At 41.1% G+C, this 18,869-nt stretch overlaps 1 non-coding gene and 1 pseudogene across 1 annotated transcript; both read left to right on the forward strand.

Annotated features, from left to right (window-relative positions):
- The first annotated feature begins 14,037 nt into the window (after positions 1 to 14,037).
- LOC108589065 (large ribosomal subunit protein eL32 pseudogene) lies at positions 14,038 to 15,315 on the forward strand (annotated as a pseudogene).
- A 3,228-nt stretch (positions 15,316 to 18,543) lies between these two features.
- LOC118148480 (small nucleolar RNA U13) lies at positions 18,544 to 18,647 on the forward strand. The gene has a single exon (XR_004735304.1). It is a non-coding gene; the product is annotated as a small nucleolar RNA U13 (small nucleolar RNA).
- The last annotated feature ends 222 nt before the right edge of the window (positions 18,648 to 18,869 follow it).

The raw sequence follows: 18,869 nt of genomic DNA on the forward strand, positions 1-18,869 counted from the left end.
GGGTCATGAAGAGAACTTCTGTCCCTTCCAGAGATACAGGGCACTGAAATAAATACACATTCTCCCTCAGACGGAGAAAGTTAACCTCCTAAAACCCCTGGAGTGATGACATTTCCAGCTTAACCTTAGATTTCAAACGCTATTGTCAACTGTAATACAAAAAAATGGTCTCTCTCTCTCTCTCTCTCTCTCTCTCTCTCTCTCTTCTGTCTCTCTCTCTCTCTCTCTTTCTTTGTCAGGTTGGGTTTCTTGCTTGCTCTGTCACCCAGGCTGGTTTGCAGTGGTGTAATTATGACTCATTGCAGCCTTGATCTCTTGGGCTCAAGTGATCCTTCTGCTTCAACCTCCCAAGTCACTGGGATTATAGATGTTAACTACTGCACCTGGCTAAAGATTGGTCTCTCTATTACATTTTTTTTTTTTAAGAAAGGTGGTCTCTTTTTAATTGGTATCATGAGTACAACCCACTGGCCAAAGAAGAAAGAAATAAAAACAAGTGGATATATATGTGCATGCGGAGTGTGTGTGTGTGTGTGTGTGTGCGCAAGTGTTTGTGTGTCCGTGTGCATGTGTGTGAGTGTGCATGTGTGTGCGTGTGTGCATGTACATGCATGTGTGAGTGTGTGCATGCGTGTGTGTCTCTGTGTACTGTCAAGAGACTAGTTATGTCACCTGATATGTGTACTGCTGCTTTTCAGTTTAAAAACCCCATCTATAAACACGATCTCATTTGATGCTCATGGAAATTGTGTAAGATCCCTGGAAATGGCATCATCAATACTGGGGCACAGAAATAGGAGGAGGAGAGGTCCCTATTAGTCATCGAGGGCAGTGAGAAGGAAAATAATGAGTCAAATAAAAACAAACCAGCCATGAATGAAAACATTGACATCCTGGACTTCATTAAAACTTATTCTGCTCTGCAAAATACACCACCAAGAGAATAAGACACATCACAGACTGGGAGAATATATTTGCAAAAGACATATCTGATAAAGGATTGTTATCCGAAATATGGGACAAACTTAAAACCCAATAATAAGCAAATGCATAAATAAAAATGGACAAAAGATCTGAACAGAAACCTCACCAAACAAGATACACAGATGGCAAATAAGCAGATGAAAAGATACTCAACATCATGCATCATCAGGAAAATGCAAATTAAAACAAGATACAACTATAAACCTTTAGAATAGACAAAAGCCAGAACACTGACGTCAAATGCTGGTGAGGATCCAAAGCAATAGGAAGTCTCTTTCATTGCTGGTGAGAATGCAAAAATGGTACAGCAACTTTGGAAGACAGTCTGGTGGCTACTTACCAAACTAAATAAATGTACTCTTATATAATCCAGCAAAGAAGGTTTTCGGTACTTACCTAAATGAGCGGAAAACTTATGGAACCCGACATTTATGTACAAAAACCCCTGTGCACAGATGTTTACAGTAACTTTATTTACTTTAAATTTTTAAATTTTTTAAATATTAAGTTCCAGGATACATGTGCAGAATGTGCAGGTTTCTTACATAGGTATACACATGCCATGGTGGTTTGCTGTGCCTATCAACCAGTCATCTAGGTTTTAAATCCCACAGGCATTAGGTATTTGTCCTAATGCTCTCCCTTCCCTTGCCTCCCACCCTCCAATAGGCCCTGGTGTATATTGTTCCCCTCCCTGTGTCCATGTGTTCTCATTTTTCATCTCCCACTTATGAGTGAGAACATGCAGTGTTTGGTTTTCTGTTCCTGTGTCAGTTTCCTGAAATGATGGTTTCCAGCTTCATCCACCTCCCTGCAAAGAATATGATCTCATTCTTTTTTATGGCTGCATAATATTTCATGGTGTATATGTGCCATATTTCCTTCATCCAATCTATCATTGATGGGCATTTTGGTTGGTTCCAAGTCTTATAGCAACTTTGTAATTGCCAAAACTTCAAAGTGACCAAGATATTCTTCAACAGATGAACGGATAAGTAAACTTTAGAACATCTAGGCAATGGATTATTAGCACTAAAAATAAATGCTTACACCATGGAAAGACATGGAAGAATCTTAAATACATATTACAAAGTGAAAAAAGCTAGTCTGGAAAGGCTACATGCTGTATGATTCCAACTATATGGCTTTCTGGAAAAGGCAAAACTATGGAAACAGTGAAAGGATCATTGGTTTCCAGGAGGTGGGTGTGGGGCGGGGAATGAATAGGTAGAGCCCAGAGGTCGTTGAGGGTGGTGGATCTACTCTATATGGGAGGATAATGGTGAGTACATGTCATACATTTGTCTTAATGTACATTAAGAGTGAACCCTAATGTAAACTACAGACTTTGGGTGATAAAGTGTCAATGTAGGTTGATCAATTCTGGCAAATGTACCACTCTGGTGTGAGATTTTGATAGTAGGGGAGGCTGGGCAGAGGTGGGAGGCACATGGGGTGTATGGGTATTCTCTGTATTTTCTGCTGAATTTTGCTGTGAAACTAAAACTACTCTAAAAAAGTCTTTTCAGAAAACTGCACACATAATAATAGTAAATGGCAACGATATTCTTCAAGAGTTAACATTTTATTTAAAAGACTTTATTTCCAATAATACAAGCAGCTTCTGTTTTAGTTCTCCCAGAACAAAATCCCACAAGTCAATATTTTACTAACCTTCCTCACAATGTTAATAGAAAACCCTGAGTGGAAATCAGAATTCAATCGTCAAGTCTGTGCAAGTTGAAACCCTGAATTGCAGGGTAGCTTAAGTGCTTTACACGCATTGAATATCAGCTGATTTAGTTACTAGTCTTGGATCTCTTCCCAGCACAGCAATAACGGTGGCATTATCAGTGGCTCCAATATAAGACCGTCTTTTCATTCCAGATGTGTGAATCACTCTAGGTATTGGAATAACAACACAGGGATTTCTCCCAGAAGAAAGAATTGCAGCATGCCTTAATACAGAGACAAGAAAGGCAGAAATACTCAGTTATATATGCATAGAAAACAGCAAGTCTATCTTGCAGCGTCTCTTTAAGAAGCCCAGGATAAATAGGAGAGAGCAAGGAAATGTCACACTCCTCTCACTTTAGAGAAGATGAATGTGATAAAAGCTCATGAAAGCTGTCTATGTCACCTGTCCCAGAAAGCGTTCATTCTCATCTGAAATGCATGCCAAGTTATCACAACCACTTTAAACCATCTACATTAGCAGATAGCCAGGAAACTCACTGAGGCCCGAATATAGCCTCTCTTTTTTTAGCTTTCCTGGCACAATAGGAGCTGTAGGTTCATAGATCATTTATAAATGCTTTGACTCCATCAAACTTATTAATCATTTTATTGAAAATATAGCTCATCTTTAGAGACATTCCTTATTCAGAGTGTGATCTTTTCCATTCTCTTGGTTTAATTATTTTGTTTTACTTATTTTTTTGAGATGAAGTCTTGCTCTGTCACCAGGCTTGAGTACAGTAGCGTGATCTCAGCTTACTGCAACCTCCACCTCCCAGATTCAAGTCAGTCTCCTGCCTCAGCCTCCCAAGTAGCTGGAACTACAGGCACACACCCACCATGCCCAGCTAATTTTTATATTATTATTATTATTTTATTTTTTTAGTAGAGACGGGGTTTCACCATGTTGGCCAGAATGGTCTTGATCTCTTGACCTTGTGATCTGCCCACCTCGGCCTCCCAAGCTCCCAAAGTGCCGAAATTACTGGCATGAGCCACTGCACCTGGCCGGTTTAATTATTTTATTGTGTTTGTTTGTTTGTTTGTTTTTTGTTTTGTTTTGTTTTTGTTTTTTGAGACTGAGTCTCGCTCTGTCGCCAGGCTGAAGTGCAGTGGCGTGATCTCAGCTCGCTGCAATCTCTGCATCCCCGGTTCAAGCAATTCTCCTGCCTCAGCCTCCCCAGCAGCTGGGCCAATTGGCGTGTGCCACCACACCCAGCTAATTTTTTTGGTTTTTCAGTAGAGATGGGGTTTCACCATGTTGGCCATGATGGAATCAATCTCTTGACTTCATGATCCACCCCTTCGGCCTCCCAAAGTGCTGGGATTACAAACATGAACCGCTGTGCCCAGCCAGGTTTAATTATTTTGTGAGTGACAAACTGGGCTAGACATTTTCCTTCCCAAACATTTATTTGATTCTCTGAAAATCTGTCCTGCCTCTCTTTACCCAGATAATTCTTATTGCTTCCCACATCATAACTCGGGCATAACCTGCATCGGGTCCACTTTAATCATCTGAGAATCTGCCTCTGCCTTCTGCCACTGGAACATGATGGTACCTGGCCTGGTTACTGGCATAGGAAAAATGCTCATTAAATGTTTAAAGAATAAATGAATGTACAAATGAACACTGGGAACAACTTCTTATTAATTTCTTCAACAGAATTTAGTCACACAAGTTTTCAAAATTCACGCAGATCAGTTTCTTTTTTAAGTAGAGAGATGCTTAAAATTCTTACACTCTCTACTTTAGAGACTGAACTACTGTGTACCGATCACTTTTTCTCACCAAGATTTTTCTTTTCTTTTCTTTTTTTTTTTTTTTTTTTTTTTTTTTGAGGAGTTTCGCTCTTGTTACTCAGGCTGGAGTGCAATGGCACGATCTTGGCTCACCGCAACCTCCGCCTCCTGGGTTCAGGCAATTCTCCTGCCTCAGCCTCCTGAGTAGCTAGAATTACAGGCACACACCACTGTGCCCAGCTAATTTTTGTATTTTTAGTAGAGACGGGGTTTCACCATGTTGACCAGGATGGTCTCGACCTCTTGACCTCGTGATCCGCCTGCCTCGGCCTCCCAAAGTGCTGGGATTACAGGCGTGAGCCACCACGCCCGGCTGATTTTTCTTTGCTAAATTTAAAACATATAGAAAGTTACAAAACTAGTATTATAAATACCCAAATTCCCACCACATAGAATTTTAACTTAATATTTTCTCTTAATATTAACTGAATATTTTCTTAATATTTGCTTCTGGTTATTATTTTAAGATATAGATACCACTAGAGGTCCCTTCCAGGAGATACACTGTGTCAGTCATGGACTTAACACCTTTCAACTCCAAATTCACCTTTTTGCCAGCTCTATGCAAATGGATGTGGGCTCTTTCAATAACTTGCCAGCTGTGACGAGGCCAAACTTGTCAGTAGACTGGGCACAAGGAGAGGGTTTTGCCTCTTGGTTCAGGTGTGCTCCTGCAGACTGGCAGCCTCTACAGTGTCCAGCTCCTTTAGGGCACATGGTTTCCCCAGGACCCAGCGCCTGCAGAGCTCATAACTTCTCCAGAGCTCTGCCTCTGCAAGGCGTGGCAGCCAGCAGCAACCAGCAGCAGCAGCTCACCTCCCGACCAGCACCCTGGGGTAGTTTTGTAGCTCACTCCTTCCCTACAATCAGCTTTCCTGGAACCCTGTAAGGCACATTTCTCAGCAATGTGACTTGTGCAGCACCACAGCTACTTCTCCGCAATCCAGCGACCCACGGCCACGTCCTCTCAACAGGCTCTGGATCTCAGAGGCAACGCCTTAAGCATAGGGGCTCCTGCTTATATTTGTTATTTCCACAGTTTTTAGGGTTCTTCTTTTACTAGTCAATGCCTCGTTATTCCAATTCCTTGTTAAACCTGATTATTTTACATTTAACTTTCCCTATTTAAATTACTGGCTGGTTTCTTTCTCCTGATTGAACCCAAGCTGGACTAGACACAAACAAAGAGCCCTTTCAACAGGTATATAAAATTTATTATTTTAATTTAATTTAATTTTTGAGACAGAATTTCGCTGTTGTTGCCCCTAGAAGATGGGATTACACGTGTATGCCACCATGCTGCACTAATTTTTTTTGTATTTGTAGTAGAGACGGAGGTTTTCCATGTTGGTCAGACTGGTCTCGAACACTGACCTCAGGTGATCCACCCGCTTCTGCCTCCCAAAGTGCTGGGATTACAGATGTGAGCCACTGTGCCCAGTCTAAAATTTACATTTTTCTTGTAAGGTATAAAATCAATCCATATTGCTGTTGTAGCTTCTTCTACATCTGGAGGTATGAAATGAACTGATGAACCTGTACTTCCTGTCCTGCGAGTGCCAGAGTGGATGATTCTGATTGGGAGGAGCCACACGTAGAGACTTGCTGGTGCCCTTGGAGACTCACACACTCCTGGCTCCTTTGAGCTCAGGTCCCTGTGACCAATGATTATGCCAGGTGGAGTCTCTGGCAATGGGAGACACCCTCCACCTGAACACACAGCCAGAGGTTTTGGACTTGTCACTTCCCTGTTGTGACCACCAGAAATACTCCTCCTGAAAATCAGCTATCAGCTTGGTCTTGTCCTCTAGTTGAAACTGCACACCTCAACGATAAAGGCCTTGTGACTCTCTGGCCTGTTTAAACTTAGACTCAAACACTAACATGGTGGGAAGGGTCCAAAAAGCCTCGGCTGGAAAATGGAATTTGGACAGCGTGGCCCCAGCACCATCTCAGCTATCCATGAAACAGGAGATGCCGGCCCTCTGAGGGAAATGTTATCTCCCATTCACCAGCTGAGGCAAAGCTGTAGCTTCCTGGGGACCTCACTTCACAGAGGTTCTCCTACATGCATGGGCCTGGGTCACTGATGGTTTTTCCAAGTTGATCCCCAGTGCTGTCCCTGGGCTGCTGTGGCTGCACAGACTGCAGAGATCCAAAAACAGATGTGAGCTCTCTGCTTGGAAGGCAGAATGCATGGCTGTTCTTGTAGGTCTGGCCAAGACTACCCTTGATGCAACTTGCCCTATTTTTAGTCATTCTTGGGCTGTTGTCAATGGCTAAGTGTTTGGTCAGCCACTTGGAAAACTACAGATTCCAGATTAACAGCATCCCATTTGCAGGTCACAAACTGTGGAAACAAATTGTGACTGCTGAGAGAAACATCTGGGTCACTCACATAGATGGAAATGGTCAGGGCCCCTTTGCTGATGAAACTGACTAGCGCCAAGCTGCTGGTGGAGCCTGTGCTAAGCAGATGGCCATGTTTGAAACTTTGACCACCACCTGCGGAGGTCTGGCCTGCAGACCCTGACTCAACGACGGATGAATGAATGCACTCCCACACCATTACAGCGATTCAAGTGGGCTAGGGATGGTCATCGCTGCTTTCAGAGGGCGAGATGCAGCCAATCAACCAAGACCTCCTGTACATCCACACATTTATTCCTAACAGAGGCTCCAAGTTAACAAGCTTGTGGATAATCAACATGGTTAACAGAGTGGTTTTACAAATAACAAAAGCTTTAGGTTCTGGGCCTAGAGTAAATACTATTAATGAATAATTCCCCTTTGATCCCCCCATGAGAGGACCATCTAGCACAAAGTTTACATGAGTAAACAGTCAGAGTAGAGACAAAGGGATGTGGGGTAAACAGATTTAAACCAGGAAAGCCTTTTATCACCCCTATCTCTTCTCTAATAATGAACCAGCTGCCTTCAGCCTGTCTCAATAAAACCTTTCAGCCTTCCAAAAGGTTTGAGTTTGTAATCTATAACTTTCCCTAATATTTTCCATAATATTTTCCAGCTACCCCAGGTGAATTTCAACACATGTTGCTAACTGGACCCATAGCTGTGCTGGATATGGGAACGCACCCACCACTGTGGATGGGCACAACGTGCAGGACTCCATGTTTATGATCCAGGGGCTCCCACTGAAGCTCCTGCCACAAGTTGACCTGCTTATCTCACAGTGGGGAGGCCTCATGGCAGGCGGTGTTGTCCCTGCTGCCCTGGCAGCCTCTCTTTGGGCCCCTCATGGGACTATGGTGGTGCCCTGCCACTCTTGACATCTTTTCAGGTTATGGTGTTATTGTTCTAGTTCCATTGACCAACTCTGGACACATCATTGTGGCCCTTGAAGTTCATCTTTACCACATTTTCAGCTCTGTGAACCATCGGCAAATAGCTACTCGATGGCTCTTTCTCTCCCTGCCACCCACAGGCATCTGATACTGTTGATCACTGGAGCAGCCTCCTAAAAACTTGATTTAAAAGATTTCTGATCCTACCTCCTTCATCTCTTCCTGGTCCGCACTCCTTAGTCAGGTAAGTTTGGTCATGTATGTGGGTTGTTCTTAAGTGAAGTGTCATTACACAGCATACTAATAAAGACACAAAGTTGACAAACAACTGGAAAAGCATAATACATTCTTGATAAGAGGACTCAATTCCTTAAGATGTAATTTCTCCCTTACTATAAATATTTGATGAAATTCCATTAAAAATGGTAGTTTTGCTCTCTGGAGCTAGATTATAAGGTTTGTATTTTTTTAAAAAAAATTAGGCTGGGCAAGGTGGCCCATGCCTATAATCCCAGCACTTTGGGAGGCTAAGGCAGGCGGATCACTTGAGGACAGGAGTTTAGGATCAGCCTGGCCAACATGGCGAAAACCTCTACTGAAAATACAAAAATTAGCTGGGCATGGTGGTGCACGCCTATAATCCCAGCTACTCGGGAGGCTGAGGCAGGAGAACCTCTTGAGCCCAGGAGGCGGAGCCTGCAGTGAGCCCAGATTTTCCCACTGAACTCCATCCTAGATGACAGAGTGAGATTCTGTCTAAAAAAAAAAAGAATAAATACATAAAATTAATAAACCAGACTATCAAAGGAAATTCTGGAAAAAAGAGTAATGTGGGAGGTTAATCCTATCAGATACTTAAAACATAAAACTTCTATATTCAAAGCTTCATGGTATTGACATGTGATAGAAAAACAGGCAAAGTTCACAGTTGAATAGGACATCCAGAAGCAGACATATATCATTACGGACATTTAATAAATAATGAAGGTATTATCCCAAATCATGGGAAAGTTTTAGATTATTTAATAAATAATTTTGAGCTATTTGGGAAAACATACACAGAAATAAATACCAAATGGATAAAATCCAAATATAAATAATGAAACTATAAATACCAGAGGGCCTTTTTTATGTATGACTTGAGAATTAAGAAAACTTTTTAAACCATGTTTGAAAATCCAAAACCAGTGTCTAAAAGATGTACAAATTTGGGCTGAGCAAGGTGACTCACACATGTAATCTCAACACTTTTGGAGGCCAAGGCAGGAAAATCCACTGAGCCCAGGAGTTAGAGACCAGCCTGGGCAGCATGGCAAGACCCCATCTCTACCAAAAATTATAAAATTAGCCAGGAGTGGTGGCATGCCCCCATAGTCCCAACTACTTGGGAATCCAACACAAGAGGATTGACTGAGTCCACAAATTTTGAGGTTGCAGTGAGCTATAATCACCCCACTGCACTTTAGTCTAGGCAATGGAGCAAGTCTCTGTCTCAAAAAAAGGTATAAAATTTAAATATTTAAATATTGACCACATCAAATTTAAATAATACTATATGACCAAAAAATGCAATGCAAGGCTGGGTGCAGTGACTGACGCCTGTAATTGCAGCACTTTGGGAGGCTGAGGACAGCAGATCACCTGAGGTCAGGAGTTTGAGACCAGCCTGGCCAACCTGTTGAAACCCTGTCTCCACCCAAAATACAAAAATTAGCTGGTGTGGTGCCACACACCTGTAATCCCAGCTACTTGGGAGGCTGAGACAGGAGAATGGCTTGAACTCAGGTGCTGGAGGTTGCAGTGAACCAAGATCATGCCATTGCACTCCAGCCTAGGTGACAGAGTGAGATTCCAGCTAAAAAAAAAAAAAAAAAAAAAAATTCAGAGGCACGATCACAAGATGAATGAACAAACTAGGAAAAGATATTTGCAATTTAAGTCTCTGATAAAGGGCTAGGTCTCTGTTCAAGGTCAGATTCAGGTGGGGGGACACAGAGCCAAACTGTATCATTTTCTGAAAATTTTTTTTAATCTAAAAATTAACTAACTTAGAGTAAACAATGTACAAAAATATAAAGTTCAAAGAAAAATAAAATCGGCTTTAAACATGAAAAAATGCTCAATTGCATACAGGTAAAATAATTGTAAGTCAAATTACTTTGAGATTTCATTTTAATCTGTCATAGTAATGAAAATCCAAAGGTTTGACAATAAGTTTTATTGATGAGACACTAAAGAAACAGGCACTATAAAATTGGTAGCAGTGCAAAATGGAGAATAATTTGTCAGTGTCAAGGAAAAAATTATATGCATTTATACTTTTACCCAGCACACTAGCAAAATGGGGCTGGTTACATAAAGTATGAAGCATTCTCATGATGTAATGCCATGTAGCAGTAAATGAGGCATGAGGAGGGCCACCGCATGCTGCTGTGGAATGAGTGATGGATATATTGCTAAATGAAGAAAGTACACTGAGAATAGTGTATATAGTGTGCAACCAGCCGGGAACAGTGGCCACACCTATAATCCCAGCACTTTGGGAGACTGAGGCAGGTAGATTACTTGGGCTCAGAAGTTTGAGACCAGCCTGGACAACATGGCAAAACCCGATCTCTGCCAGAAGTAGAAAAATTAGGGCATGGTGGTACACGCCAGTGGTCCCAGCTACTTGGGAGGCTGAGGTGGGAGGATTGCTGGAACCTGGCAAGTTGAGGCTCAAGTGAGCTGTAATTGTACCACTTCACTCCAGCCTGGATGATGGAGTGAGACCCTGTCTCAAAATAAATAAGTAAATGAAAACATAGTACGCAACCCAGTGTGCAAGCAGGGAAGGAGAGTGCAGGTACTGCTTATATTTGTTAAAAGAGAGAGGAGAAAGACAAAAATTAAAGCTTAAAAAAATGGCCGCTTTTTTGGAGAGGAAGGAAATAGAATGAAGGGGACAGGAATGTTAGCGGGACTTCTCTTGAGAGTAATTTGCTATATAGCTTTGATTTGGGAGACAACTTAAAAATAAAAGTTGAAAAACTAAAAATTAAATTCAAACTACAATAAATGAGACAATGTGTATGACTCATACAGACAAACGAGTTGTTTCAAGTGGTTTTAGAACCTAGTATTTTGACTATGCCTGCTTGTAGAGACATATTCTAAGGCCAGACAGAAGTGCAAGTAAATGTCAGAGTTGACTGCGGAGTCCAATTTTAAGCAGGTATATTGTAGTACTAGTATTTTGAAACTTTTACATAGTGTAGGATAATAAAAATAGGTAATTAGGTTGATGTTATTAGTATCCAAAATTTTCAGTGTGACAAAAGAGAAAAAAATATAAAATCATAGCCAAAAGTGCACAATTTGGGCATTAATAAGAAAAACATAATCATTTGTGCCAGGCGTGGTGTCTCATGCCTGTAATCCCAGCACTTTGGGAGGCTGAGGCAGGTGGATCACCTGAGATCAGGAGTTCAAGACCAGCCTGACCAACCTGGAGAAAGCCTGCCTCTACTAAAAATACAAAATAATTAGCTGGGTGTGGTGGCGCATGCCTGTAATCCCAGCTTCTTGGGAGGCTGAGGCAGGAGAATGGCTTGAACCTGGGAGGGGAAGGTTGCAGTGAGCCAAGATCATGCCATTGCATTCCAGCCTGTGCAATGAGAGCAAAACTCCATCTTTAAATAAAAAAGAAAGAAAGAAAAGAAAAGAAAAGAAAAAGAAAATATATTCATTCAATTAAATTAGCAAATTGAACATATGAGAGAAGGAGAGAGCTCCGGCTCATTTGACACCATTGCAAATACCAGGACACCAATTTCTTACTCTGAAAATTTACAATTAAAAGAAATGAATTAAGCACTCATGTTGTCTTTCAGGATAATTAAATCACCTAATTGGAGAGAGAAAATTATTATTAGCTGAAGAATTTCAGCTAATAAATGAATAAGGAATGACAGAATCAGAAAACCATCACTTTGCCACCCCTAGTGAAACAATTGAGTCATAAGCAATCACCAGAGGATAATATTACTTCGTAATTAGTTGGTTGGGAAGGAGAATGGAGGGGTCTGGCTGTCACTACTTGAATTCTTTGATCAATCTCAGCATCACTAAAAATGGAAACCAGTCATTCGGCGCCTCCTGATGTAATACGATATGAAGCACACAGCACCAACTGTAATGTATTCTTGCCAAAAAAAAAAAAAAAAAAAAAAAGTTAAGCCTGAATCTAGCTAAGCCTCTAGGAAAACACAAGGTATAAGGAAGGAAGTTAAAACCACAAGGAAGCAAAAAAAAAAAAAAAAAAAATCAAAATATGGGAGATTCTACAGGACAGCTTGTCTGACTTATTAAACAAGCCAATGTCAGAAAGCAAGGGAGAGAAGGAGGACTCAATTTGATTAAAAGAGACTTAGAAATTACAGTATCAAATGAAATGAATGAACTTTGATTTAATCCTGATCTGAATGAACAATCCGTACAAGTATTTTTTTTTTTTTTGAGATGGAGTTTTGCTCTCATTGCTGGAGTGCAATGGTGGAATCTTGGCTCACTGCAACCTCCAACTCTCGGGTTCAAGCGATTCTCCTGCTTCAGCCTCCCAAGTAGCTGGGATTACAGACATGCGCCACCACACCTGCTAATTTTTTGTATTTAGTAAAGATGGGGTTTTACCATGTTTGTCAGGCTGGTCTCCAACTCCTGACCTCAGGTGATCCACCTGCCATGGCCTCCCAAAGTGCTGGAAATACAGACATGAGTCACCACGCCCAGCCCTGTACATGTATTTTTGAGACAATTGGAAGAATCTGATCATGATCTGATTATAAAATGGCTCTGAAGAATTGTCGTTAATTTCATTAAGTGTGTTAACATTGGGATTAAGAAAGATGATGCTCTTATATTTTAGGGACTAAAGTATGCAGGAGAGAAAGGACATGTTGTCTAGGATTTTCTTTAAAATACTTTAGCAAAGAAAAAGAAAATAGATTTGGGTAGGTAAGTATGGAAAACTCTCGAGAACTGTTGAATCTGGGGAGTGGTGTGTAGGGGTTCATTTTGCTATTCTCTACAATTTTGTGCATGTCTAAAAATTATATAATAAAATAATTTAAAGTATTTTATGTAACAGATTATATAATAAACCAAAATAGAAATTATAAACCATTGATTATAATTTCTATGTTGATTCATTATATAATCTGTTATGTAAATTCAATGGTTTATTATTTCTATGTTGGTTTATTATATAATCTGTAATGTTATTTTATAGTTCTCCTCACAAAAATGTATTGAGTTGGACATGTAAAATGTATACATTTTTATGTATGTGTGTTATCCCTCAATAAAAGTTTTACTTCCATCAATACAAATGAGTCCTTTAAAATATTCAGTAGATTAACCAAAGAGAGGAAGAGAGGTTATTTATTATTGAGACAGAAATCTGTGTCCTAGGAAATCAAATGAACGCTAATTTCAAAACAGACACAAATTATAAAGGGAACGATGAGGAACTTGGAAGACAGATCTAAGAAACTTCATGTGCAACTAATAGAAGTTCCAGGAGGAGGAAAAATAAACCAACAGAAGGGCAAACACTGGACAGATAATAGACTAAGAGACCCCTAAGTAAAAGAGAGACACAAATTTGTAAATGGAGAGGAGGGATGCTGCTTCAGAAAAGACTATGAAAGCCCAGATCTAGGCACATCCAGGTAAAACAGCTGAACTCTAAGCATAAAGATGAAACTGAAAGGCTTTTGGACTGAAAATAAGAAACTTACTAAAGCAAAAGATTTGCAGTGATGTTGAATGTCTCATCTGTCATCACTGGAAGCTAGGAAACAGTTGGATTGTATATATTAACTAGTGCAAGAAAAAGACTACAAGCTAAGGTTTCCATACCCAACCAAAGTATCCTTCATCCAGGTAGCAACAGAAGTATATGTGTAGATAAACACTGTTTCAGAGAGTATAGCTCTCATATTCATGTGAAGAATATGTAAGAGAAATCTACTTATAATTAACCACAAATGAATTAGAAGATTAACCTAAAGATGGAGCAACACTAAGTGAAGAAATACTTTATAGCTATGACCCTTGTGATACATAGTTAAATCTAAATGGTTGATTATAGATTGTTTAGGTTTCTAGAATTCTGTTTAAATGCTAAATAAAGTTTCTGGTAATAGAAAAGGCAGTCTGCAAAAAAAAAAAAAAAAGACTTTCAATAGTCTGAAAGTAAAATATTCAGTTATTTATTGTTATAGACTGAATGATTGTGTAGTTCCTCCCCAAATTCATGTGTTGAAATCGGTGTTAGGATGGTATTATGAGGTGGGACCTTTAGGAAGTGATTAGGTCATGAGGGTGAAATCCTCATGAATGGAATTAATGCCCTTAGAGAAGAGACTCCAGAGAGCTCGTTTGCCCTGTTGCCACCATATGAGGATTCAATGAGAAGACCACAGTTTGTGACCCAGAAGAGGGCCCTCATCAGACCCCCAACCATGCTGCCAGCCTGATCTTGGACTTCCAGCCTCCAGAACTATGATAAATAAATGTCTATTGTGCTTTCTCTTCCTCCGCGCTGCCTACAGAGGTAGCAGCGATCTCCTCTTCGGCATCATGGCCGCCCTTAGACCCCTTGTGAAACCCAAGATCATCAAAAAGAGAACCAAGAAGTTCATCCAGCACCAGTCAGACCAATATGTCAAAATTAAGCGTAACTGGGGGAAACCCATAGGTATTGACAACGGGGTTCACAGACGGTTCAAGGGCCTAACATTGGTTATAGGAGCAATAAAAAAACAAAGCACATGCTGCCCAGTGGCTTCCGGAAGCTCCTGGTCCACAATGTCAAGGAGCTGGAAGTGCTGCTGATGTGCCACAAATCTTACTGTGCTGAGATCACTCACAATGTTTCCTCCAAGAACCACAAAGCCATCATGGAAAGAGCTGCCCAGCTGGCCATCAGAGTCACCAACCCCAATGCCAGGCTGCGCAGAGAAGAAAATGAGTAGACAGCTATGTGCACGTTTTGTGTTTAAATAAAACTGGCATCTTCCTTCCTTAAAAAATAAATAAATGTCTATTGTTTACAAACCACCCAGCCTATGGCATTTTGTTAAAGCAGCCTGAACTGACTAAGACACTTAACCATCCTTGATAGTTAGGGAAAGGCTGGGACTCACAGGAGGCAGAGGTTTCTCAAGAGCTTATCTGCCAAGAGGAAAGTAGGTGAGGTAAAGGTAAGAAAGGATGAAAGTCATGTCATGAAGTTAGTGCTGCCTTCATGCTCCAACCATAGGGTCCCCTGGTCTGTACCCATGTCTTCAAGAGCCTGGCTCTTCTTCCATCCAAAGGCCACCTTTCAAGCAGGGAGTGCATGGTTTGTGCGAGATGGGGAGGGGAGGCAGGAAGGGGCCACCCATCTTGTTCTGGACACTGCTCTGTGCTCCTGGGATTTCAGAATACCCAGTCCAAAAAAAGCACGGGTGTGTGTGTGGTGTGTCCACACCCAGGACCCCCTTTTTGCTGTGGGAGCAGAGCCAAGTAGGAGATGAAGTCAGCAGGACTGCAGGCCAGACTCCTAGACCAAGAGTGGCTCTGTGTTCACTGCAGCTTTCCAGAACAGACCTCCAGGAACTCTGAGGATTCTAAACTCAAGCCTGGGCTTTCAGTGTATTCTGAAGATGATTTTTGTCAGGACAGGAGAATAGAGCATATATGACAGCTTATTAGTTTGATTTATACATTTTATATGTTTAGACAAATGGTAGTGGTTCTCCCTTTATATTATTGTCTCAGGCCCTCTAAATGTTGAGGCAGCATTTTATATGGCAAGGATGAGTCATGAATTCAGAGGAGAAAGAGATCACAGTGGGCTGGGTGAGCTGTGAAGGAAGGCTTCATGAGAAATCACTGCAAACTATGGCATTTTAGGATAGAAAGAGACTGTTGAGGTTAAGCTAACTAAAAAGTCAGGCATCTTTTATTTGGGTTTGAATATAGCAAGGTTGAGATTATGGATCTAATACAATCCTCTTACTTTGCAAAAGAAAGCCCAGGAAGTTCTGGCTGATAGTAACAGATCTGGGCTTGACCCCACGTCTCTTGGCTGCGAGCTCAGGACCCTGCCACTTCACCCATGTGCTTCTGCTGAACCGAAAGGGGCAACAGCTCTGGAAAAGCAGGAGTGTGGCGAATAGGCACAAGATAGGATAGGCAAAGAGCCTGGAGCTTCTAAAACTTTTCAGATGGGAAGAGAGTGATTGCTTCTTCTCTACATCTGGAAGTGCAGCCTGAAGTAGCTGCCTTTGAAATCTCACCCCTGATCTCTAAAGGTAATGTGAATTATGTGTTATGTTCTCTAATGAGGCTTTGGAATTAGACCAAGGGTGGACCAGAGATGCTACCCCTTAATTGGTAAATTTGGGCAAGTTATTTGACCTTTGAGCTTTAATCTCCATACCTATAAAATGGGAGTAATAATAGCAGAGCCGCTGTGAGGATTAGATGACATCATGTATCAAGAGTGCTTTGGTGGTGGCTCACACCTGTAATCTCAGCACTTTGGGAGGCCAAGGAAGGGGAATCTCTTTAGCCCAGGAGTTCAAGACCAGCCTGGGCAACATAGTAAGACTCTGTCCCTACAAAAAAATTAAAAGTTGGCCAGGCATGGTGACCTGCACCCCACAGTCCTAGCTACTAAGTAGGCTGAGGTGGAAGAATCGTTTGAGTTCAAGAGTCTGAGGCTCTAGGGAACTATGACTGCACCACTGCACTCCAGCCTGGGCAACAGAGCAAGATCCTGTCTGGAAAAAGAAAAACAAGGAGTGCCTTGTGCTCAACGCCCGTGGGCTGATGAGCCTCCCAGCCGTGTGGGTGAGCAGATTTCCTTAATGAATCGTCACTCATGGTACAGTTACTAAGCTTTGCTATGTACATCACGATTATTTAGCGTTTAGAATGAATGTTGCAACTTATCTTCTCCCTTTGGAAAATGATATGCCAGCAACAGCTGAGTTTTGAAGAATTGATGACATATTAACTTAGAACGGACACATAGTAATGCTGAGGCCTGGTAAATTTCCTGTGCAGCAGCTCATAATCAGTACAAATTCTTGGATCCAGGGGAAGCTTCCCTTTCCAGAGTTCCAGTCTATTTTTGTCAGCAAGGAGAGGTGATATGGCTTATTTTGTAACAATTCTTGCAATCCTATGATGGTATGCATGATCTAAATAGACTAATGAGCCAGGCGCAGTGGCTCATGCCTGTAATCCCAACACTTTGGGAGGCCAAGGCTGGTAGATGGCTTGAGCCCAGGAGTTCAAGAACAGCCTGGGCAGCATGGTGAGATACTGTACCTACAAAAATTAAAATTTGCTGGGCATAGTGGTGCATGCCTGAAGTCCCAGTACTTGGGAAGCTGAAGTCAGAGGATCACTTGAGCCCAGAAGGTGGAGGCTGCAGTGACCTGAAATTGTGCCACTGTACTCCAGCCTGGATGACAGGGCAAGATCCTGTCTTTAAAAAAATAATAAATAAATCAACTAATGAGTTGGTTAGGATGTAGTATTATGCTTTTATACATATTTAGGGGGAACATTTAAGTTGCTAGAAAAGTCATGGATATGTTCATATGGTGTACAAAAGGAACCAGGAATACATATTTGGCAGTGTTTTCATAAAACTAGTAATAATCATAAATATGAAATTTATGTGAGTCTCAAAATGAAATTAGGAAAAATTGCTTTGTTGGTGAGTATATTCTCCTTGCAGAGAACTGTGAATTCTAGGAAGAAACTGAGTGTTGCACTGTGTAGCTCAATCAGTAGGTTGCTGCAAAGTAACAGAATTGCTCTCTTCCTATGTCCCACCCCCTTTGGATTTTAAGATAAGACTGAGACTTGCCTACCAATAAGGTAAGGATGAATACACACACACACACACACACACACACTACTTACATACAACTAGCCCATACACCAGTACTTCTGACCGTCTCTCCACTCTAACCATCCAGTCAAATTGGTAGATTTGGTTGGATGATGAGACCACAGTGCCTCTCGTTTCGAAAATGATGCGATTCTTTGTTAAGTCAGTGACTTGCCTGTCTTCACGTAAGAACATCAATTCTAGGATTTCACCAGGATTCTTCCAAGTATAAGATAAAGAATAGAGTCTTTAGTCCCAGGTTCCTCCAACCCCACATGTACTCAGTGGCCTTGATTTTCTGATCGTTCCTGAGAAGGCTTTGATTTTAAGATCACACTGATAAATTGGTAACAAGAACCAAATTCTGGCTTGTCTGACTCCAAAGCTGTGTTCATTTCATTGTGCTAGTATTACAGGTTTTCCAAATATTTCCTTTGAATATTTTATCTACTATATATTATTCATATTTTAAATGTTCTATTAAAATACAATGGTATCTGTTACAAGAAGATAAGCATTCTTTTTCATCTTGGATAAAAGAGATTAATAAGTATTGGGGAAATAATTAAAGAGAAAATTTTGCACCTATCAAATTTACTCAGAGGTCATCTATGCTTGTTGATGTTTTTGACAGTAATAGCTTACACCCCTTGAAGACTCTGATTTGGCCTAATCAAATATTTTGAACAACCCTTTACTTCAAAGTTGACCTTTTGGTATTGACATAAGGCTCAGTGTTTTCAAAAAGTTAAGATTCTTATTTAAAGGTATATTGAGATCCTTTTGTGGTTCACACATGTGATGATTGGTTTTTCACATTCACATGTGAGATGCGCCTCCCTCCAACCTTGTTATGATGTCAGCACATTACCTAGCTGACATAAAGGACCAAAAAAGGGGGAAAAAAATTAATATTATGCAATCAAGTCATGTCCTGTCACTGCGCAAGCAAAACTTGGTTCCTTGTGCTGGTCAGCTCTGCTAACCTCTCTGCTCAGTTGGCCGCTTGCCTTTCAGTGCTCTGCAATTGGGTTTGCTCATCCTGTTCCAAAATATCCAAGAGTTTATGGCCAGATGTCTGGGCACAGTGATGACTGTACCAT

This window comes from Callithrix jacchus, chromosome 1 (assembly GCF_049354715.1).
Source record: "Callithrix jacchus isolate 240 chromosome 1, calJac240_pri, whole genome shotgun sequence".
Classification (NCBI taxonomy): Eukaryota; Metazoa; Chordata; class Mammalia; order Primates; family Cebidae; genus Callithrix; species Callithrix jacchus.